The sequence below is a fragment of the Saccopteryx leptura genome, chromosome 3 (genome assembly GCF_036850995.1).
Source record: "Saccopteryx leptura isolate mSacLep1 chromosome 3, mSacLep1_pri_phased_curated, whole genome shotgun sequence".
Classification (NCBI taxonomy): domain Eukaryota; kingdom Metazoa; phylum Chordata; class Mammalia; order Chiroptera; family Emballonuridae; genus Saccopteryx; species Saccopteryx leptura.
Window position 1 is genome coordinate 18,647,567 of NC_089505.1, and position 8,087 is coordinate 18,655,653.

Sequence of the window (8,087 nt, forward strand, 5' to 3'; positions counted from 1 at the left end):
TCTAATTGACAAATTCTATAGCTATGTTAGATTAGAATTCATGCTTTACCTAAACAATTGAAACTGAGGTGACAGATTAATTGCCATTTTTATAATTTCAGAAACCTCATTTCATTTCAAATTTCAAACTTTTTGGCAGGCAAACCTATCTGGAACATAGGCCAGCGTGGTCAGTTTCCTCCGTCTTAGGAAACAACCCTGTCTTGCTCCTCATTGCTCCTCACTCACTGTCTTCTTCCCTTCAGAGCCTCAGTTCTCTCAAGAAATCTATTCTCTTCGCAGCGTACAGCAACTTGGCATTCAACCATGCCATGAAAGCTGCCAATCTTAGCCCTGCCCAACCCAAGGGCTACTTTGAACCATTTGTCACATGGCCCACCTGCTCCTTGTGACTCCTCCCCTGTGTTCTGTGACAGGGCTCACTGTGGCCAAAGTCCCTCGCCTGCTTCTCCTCTTTCTCCACTAAGCACACCTCCTCCTGATTGACAGGCCTCCCTCTGCTCTCTCTTTAAACGTCTGCCCCCCCCCACCCCACAGGCCCATCCCCAGCCCTGTGTTTGCAGTTTGCACACAAGCATGCTGGTGAGCTCAAATGGATCCAACAGCCTCAGCCATGGCCCAGGGCTCTTTCTTCCCTCTGGCTCCCTTCCTCACCTTTATGCAACTGGGACACACTTTCAAGACATACGGTATTAGTTTTCACAGAAGAAATGCACAGTAACAGCCCACAGATGGATGGATGGATGGAGGCCTGCGTATGTCTGCTGTACAGAAGGGGATTCTTCACTCTGTTGGGGAATCAAAGGGCTGAGTTCTGGAAGAGAAGCCTGGGTTACGTTCAATCTTTCAAGGTGTTGCTAGGTCATAAGGTCACTCTATTCTTAGATTTTTGGGAAACCTCCATACTGTTTTCTGTGATGGCTGTACCAGTTCACAGTCCCACCAGCAGCGAATGAGGGTTCTTTTTTGTCCACAAACTCTCCAACACTGGTTATTCCTCGTCTTTTTGACAATAGCCATTCTAACAGCTGTGAAGTAGTATCATAGAATTGTATGCTTGAAACTTGTATAATTTTATTAACCAACATCACTCCGATAAATTTAATAAAAATAAAAACATAAAAAACAAAAGTAAGTATCAAAAATAAAAAAAAATGCAAGAAAGGACATTTTTATCTTAAAAAATAAGAAAGAATGATTTTTCACAATTGACTGAATAAAAAATGTGGCAAAGATAGGGACAGAAAGATAAATAGGGTTTTATCCTATACATATTAAATGTATGAATAGTTATAAGTATATAAGTAATTAAAAATGTAAACCTAGATATATATTTAACAAAATATTATAACAACAAAGAAAACTATGTTGTTTTCTACTATATTATATTGCTCCACAAAAAATGGAGGTAACCATTCCTTCCCACTTTTAAGAGGAATATCCTGCAGGGTTTGCCACCTCAAGGGCTGTGCTGCAGGGAGGGGAGGGGCACCGGACTCCTGGCACCCTCCAGCAAGGGCACTGTGGCGGCAGGACGGAGGCAGCGAGTGGCAGAAGCCACAGCTAAGTATAAGATAGAACTTGGTTCTGTCTCAAGAGTATCTAGGTGATGTGAGAACAGAGCAGGTCAGCCATGCCTGGACAGAGAAGTCACATCTTAACCCACCAGACAAGACTTCCTGGGGATTCCCCGATACCATCATGAAGGGACTGTTTGGGACTCCTGGGCTCCCACGAGTTTGAAGTGAGACTCGCGGGAAAACAGTCTGCCACACAAAGTTTTGCCTTGGAAGACAGTGGCTCTTGGAAGAGGTCTTGAAATTTATATGACTAGAAATAGTGGTATAATTTTCTTGCTTTACTGAAATAAATAAATCATGTTTTAGAACGTGATGACTCTTCTCTTTTTGGCTGCAGTGTTTAATTCGGTAAATACACTTTCCAGGATGGTCAGAGGAAATACGTCTGAAAAGCTATTAAGATTTTATCTGATGTTATCAATTCATGACACAGAAGTATGTCACATACGTGAGTGAGAAGGATAACCTGAAATAATTACAAATAGATTTTTGCTCACCGCAAACTCAAGCTCTCTTAATAAACAGCCTCCTTTGACTGTAAAGTTGAATAAGTGAACAGGATTAATTCATGGTCTGAACATACATCCCAGCGGTGCTCAAGGGATGGTATCGCAACAGACATCTAGAGAAGCCACTGATTAATTAATAGATTAATTAATCAGACAGCTATACTCTTAGGAGAGAATTTAATTGTTTGGATTAATAACCCTACTAATTAATCCTAAAAATCAACAACTTTACAGTTGAGGAAATGCTGATTTTTCTAAAGACCCATCTGTATGATAAATATCCTTCCCAAATATTCCCTGGCTCACTAGACAATGGCATTCCAGGATGCTCTGTGCCATCAAGAATCCAGGTGAGTCTTCAGCTGGGTCCCCACTCATACCCCCTCACCGCCATCAATGTGACCCATCCCCATGAGTCCTTACAGAATGAAGGGGAAAGTCCTCAGATGGTGTTTATATGAAGTTAGAAGAACACAACACCAAAATGTAATAAGCCATTTCCTTGAAATAAGGCTCTGAATCAATGTAAAGAAAGACCACTACCAGCTGGTATGATTGGTCCACAAGACATTTTTCAAAAGAAAGTAAAAGCAGACCCTTCTTCCATATGATCAATCCAATAGGTACAGCAGAAACGTATAAATATCAGTAAATGGTCATGTGTGTATTATAAAATAAATAAGAAAAATGATAACTTTTAAAAATGTTATTTTAGCCCTGGCCGGTTGGCTCAGTGGTAGAGCGTCGGCCTAGCGTGCGGAGGACCCGGGTTCGATTCCCAGCCAGGGCACACAGGAGAAGCGCCCATTTGCTTCTCCACCCCTCCGCTGCGCTTTCCTCTCTGTCTCTCTCTTCCCCTCCCGCAGCCAAGGCTCCATTGGAGCAAAGATGGCCCGGGCGCTGGGCATGGCTCTGTGGCCTCTGCCTCAGGCGCTAGAGTGGCTCTGGTCGCAATATGGCGACACCCAGGATGGGCAGAGCATCGCCCCCCTGGTGGGCAGAGCGCCGCCCCATGGTGGGCGTGCCGGGTGGATCCCGGTCGGGCGCATGCGGGAGTCTGTCTGACTGTCTCTCCCTGTTTCCAGCTTCAGAAAAAAAAAAAAAAAAATGTTATTTTATAAAATGCAAGTGGTTATAGTTCATCTAAAAATGTTATAAATCATTCTTATAACATTAAGGAGTTTTAGGTAATAGCTCATTAATAATTGGGGAAAGCATGTTTGGTAACTGATTATTATTATTTTTTTATTAAGTAACTGATTATTCACATAGGATTTTTAAATGACATTCTTAGAGCAAATGATAATACCTCCCGTCTGGAAAATGTATGTGAAAATGGACATTGGTTTCCAAGAGTCTATTGTACATACAAACAAAGTAAAGCTTTGCCAGAGTAGTAGCTATGGCCATGCCAAATAAAAGTAAGTTTAATAAATATGCAACCATCAATATACTTATCAAATTTTAAAAATTACATTAAGTTAAAAACTTGATAATATTTTATATGAAAGTTTACAATACTGGATGTACTGAGATAAAGATAAGAGTAATGGGCCCGTAAACCCTAACAAAGAGAAAAGGTTCATGAGGATAAAAGCAGTTTTAAAATAATCTGATTTTCTACATAATTTCTAGTCACTTTTATACAGCCATGAGTATCTCACTTCTCTGGGCACCTGGAAAACATAGAAGGAATTGCAGCTAAACACACAATGGAAACAGGATATATCCCAAATACATATATTACTTCAGTATCCCTGGCCAGCAAAATCTACACTGCTGTAGGTCTATACCACGTTCCTCTGTGTCTTAATAAAATAAGAAGAAGAATACTGAGCTGTTCATACAGAAGTTATTATCATCACATTTCCAGATAAGAAAACTAAGGCATGAGGCATCAATGTCTTGCTTACAAACTAAAATTTAGTAGTGCACCCACTACTAAAGATGGGATGGGAAGTGGGAACATTTTTATCCTCAGAGACAGAATAGCAAGGGGATAGAGGCTGCACTGGTGACCTGAATTAGACTCTAGACCAGGGACAGTCAACCTTTTTATACCTACCACCCACTTTTGTATCTCTGTTAGTAGTAAAATTTTCTAACCACCCACCAGTTCCACAGTAATGGTGATTTATAAAGTAGGGAAGTAACTTTACTTTATAAAATTTATAAAGCAGAGTTACAGCAAGTTAAAGCATATAATAATAATTACAACTTACCAAGTACTTTATGTCGGATTTTCGCTAAGTTTGGCAGAATAAATCTTTATAAAACAACTTACTATAGTTAAATCTTATCTTTTTATTTATACTTTGGTTGCTCTGCTACCGCCCACCATGAAAGCTGGAACGCCCACAAGTGGGCGGTAGGGACCAGGTTGACTATCACTTCTATAGACTGCTGGCTCACTCTTGGGAGAGTCATTCTAAGCCGCAAACTATTAAGTAGCAGGAGGTGAAATACTACCTAACTGAGCGTTGATGTGAGGGTTAAGTTCCATATTGAATATAAAGCTTTTTGCACTGTGTTAACAATATGCTTATAGCTGTCATTATTATGAAAAATAGATCTCACAGTCTCTGTTAATATGCCAAATACATTGGGAATTTTATGGTGGGCTGTTTGAAGGAGAGTGAATCTCCAAGCTAGATTAACTCTAAAGATGACATACTAGACTGTGGTCTTAACAGGCATAACAAGTTCTAAGGCAGTTTATGAAAAGTATTCCACTGTGCAAAACTAATAGCTTCACCAAGCTTTTCTTCTGTGGTTTTAGGCAAGTACAATTCATTCTGTTTCGCAGTTGGGGTTGGAGAAGGGATATGCTAAGTGAGTAAGGGTTCTGGTAAACAGAACTGTCACACTTTGAGATTCACACACATCACCAAATTCTAAGAAAAGCATTGACAAATACTTCACAAAAATGACCCTGAAGTTACTACAGTTTTCCTAGGAGGCTCCAGAAGGTACTTCAACCTCTTGAATCACCTGAACACCATCAGGCTGGATCCCAATTTTCCTCATGTGGCTGAAGATCAGAGACAAGCCATTTAGTGACAATTTCTGATGAACTGATTGCTAGTGAGGAGCGATTACAGTTTCGTCCAGAGATACAGCTGTAGTTTGGATGGCCTCTGAATTCCCCCCTGCTCCACCCTCCTGCCTACTACCTTCCTCCTTTCACTATTGGAAAGCATCGGCCATTACCATAACTCCATGAAGTCTGCTTAATTATATACCTTAAGGTAGAAACAGCTGATCACCAATACCTGTCTTTGTAACAAAGTGGATTAGATGAAACTTTACCATAACTCTATGAAGTCTGTTTAATTATATACCTTAAAGTAGAAGCAGCTGATACCAATACCTGTCTTTGTAACAAAATGGGTTAGACGAAACATTATTATAACACTATGAAATCTGTTTAATTATATACCTTAAAGTAGAAACAGCTGATACCAATACCTGTCTTTGTAACAAAATGGATTAGATGAAATATTATTATAACACTATGAAATCTGTTTAATTATATACCTTAAAGTAGAAACAGCTGATTACCAATACCTGTCTTTGTAACAAAATGGATTAGATGAAAATTTGTAAAATAAACTCAGTCTCAATGATCTCTTGCTGCTCAGAACAGGATATCATTAATTAAAATCAATGGCATTACCCATAACAATCTTTATAATCTCATTGCACCTTCAATCTGCTCTGCCACCAAACCCTTTTTTACAAGAGTTGTTAACGAAAAGGGAAAGAAGACTATTACATTTCCCTCTTCCTTCTCCTACCTAACCTCTGACCTGGTCTTAACAAGCAAAGAAATGAGCGAAAGATGAGCAAGGGAGGGGGAGATCAAAGTGCTCAGAGATAATGCACAAAAGAACTAGTTAAGGCTAGGAAACCACGCACTGGGGGTTGCCCTGTACTCTTTGGCTTCTCTTGCTGTTTGCTTTACTTTCCTCGGGAGGCGTCTGCAAAAAGTCTGCATGGGCCTCTTACAGTGAATATGTCCTCTAAGTCTTTGGACCTGGAGCAGGAAAGGAGGTGCACGAGATGGTTATGGAGAGCACAGTGGAGTCAAGCATTGATGCCCGATTTTGCCATTTTAATTCTTTTGAAATCGGTGTTCAAGTCATGTCAGTGTCTGTGGAAAACCTTCAGTGACAGGCAGTCTGAACAGTGCTACATTTGGCCAACTGCAGATGCCTGGCACCCAACGCCTCTATACAAAGCTGGGGTGTTAGCTACAAACATATAAACCATAAAGAACTCACCAGGTTTACTGACTAAACATTTTAAGGAACTAATATAGGCTCCATTAAATTGATAACTGTGTGTATAGGAGGCCTGTCTTGGTCCCGCAATCTTAAGTAGGTTCACCGCCTTCCTCCTTAGTCACCCTGTCCTTTTGGTTCAATACGTTGATCGTACATTTATTTCCATATTTACTTGTATGTTGCCTGCCTCTCCACTAAGCTGTAGGCTCTGTTAGGACATGGAGCCCGGTCTGTTCTGTTTCCTTCTCTAGATCCAGGTAGTGTCCTAGTGCATGATAGTAGGCTCTCAATGTTCAATAAAATGAATGAATGAATGAATGGGAAAATGCATGGGTTCTGGGTTCTGGTCTCAGACACCAGCTTCTGATGTCACTTGCCAATGTCACTCTCATCTACCACAAGTTCTTTGCCTGTCACATGAACACAAACACAAAACACCACATGCCCTTAATTACCTGTGTAATGTCCCAGGACTCTGTTACATATTTCTTAAAAAACCAACCCTCTAGACTAAATGATGCTGAAAGCCTCATCTGGCTTCAGGAATCTATGATTCCAATTCTGCTTGAAGGATGTTCAAGACTTCAACCTTTGACAGATGTTACAGATCTTGAATGCAGCAGGAGAAAAACAAAATAACAGCTGTTACAGCCACCTATGAATGCCTCCTGGATGCCAGGTGCCAGACTGGGCACCTTACATATGTTCTCTCAGTCCTCAAAAAGCTCTCACTATGGAGATCATTATCCCTGTTTTACAAATGAGCCCTCTGGTATACGGACAAGTTAAGCATGAGTGAGAGAAGAGGAAAGACAGACATCAACGAGACCCAAAGTGTTTGGGGACCAGGGGGAGTGGTGATGGCCTTGGTAGGTTGAGCAGGGAAAGAGTGAGAAAGAAGTCTAAATGTGGATGGGAAATGATCAGAGCTTTAAATATCTAGACTTCCTTTTTAAATCATCAGGGACCAATCTTCTGTCTTGGGATGCTGATCTTAACTTGCCTCCTCTTTGGGGAGCCTTCCCTGAATACCTGTGACCACATCAGGTGCCCCCTCATTCCCAGGGCAGCCTGGCACCGACCCTACCCTATTATAATGGCTTCTTCGTTTGCATGGTGGGAGGAAAGCACTGTCCCTTTAAATAGGAACAAAATGAAGCCACCTGAGGAAGAGAACACTCCATTTCATCCAAGGTAAGTCTTTGTTTAGGACACAGCTAATATCTTGAAAATAAAAAGTGAGGCACTCCAGAGCCTAAAGAGAGAGCAGGACTCCACTACTCTCCAGCACTAACTCTGAGTTGCCTTCCTCAGGGTCCCTACGCTGCCTCCCCCCAGGCTGGGAGAAACTGGTGAGACATCTGGAGGCAGAGGAGCCGCTTGCTGGGGCCACATGCCCAGAGCCCTTCACAGAGAGGGTGCCGGGATTCTGAGCTTCAAGTTCCTGGAGCATGTGCTGTCCTGGGGGGGCCTATAAATGGGGGCGTTGCATTCTTGTCACAGCTTGTCGTTTTCCAAAAACATCACAGTGATCCTTATGTCCTTGTTCTAAGCAAAGTAAGTCAAATTAGTGAAAATCTCTAATCTACTTAGTAGAAATCCCTGTTTCAGTGGAAAACTGAGCAACACATTCCCCAGATATATGACTGAATTGAATTTGTGCTAGAATGCTGATTGCTATACTGCAAGCTGTAAAACGGAAGCTGGTCACA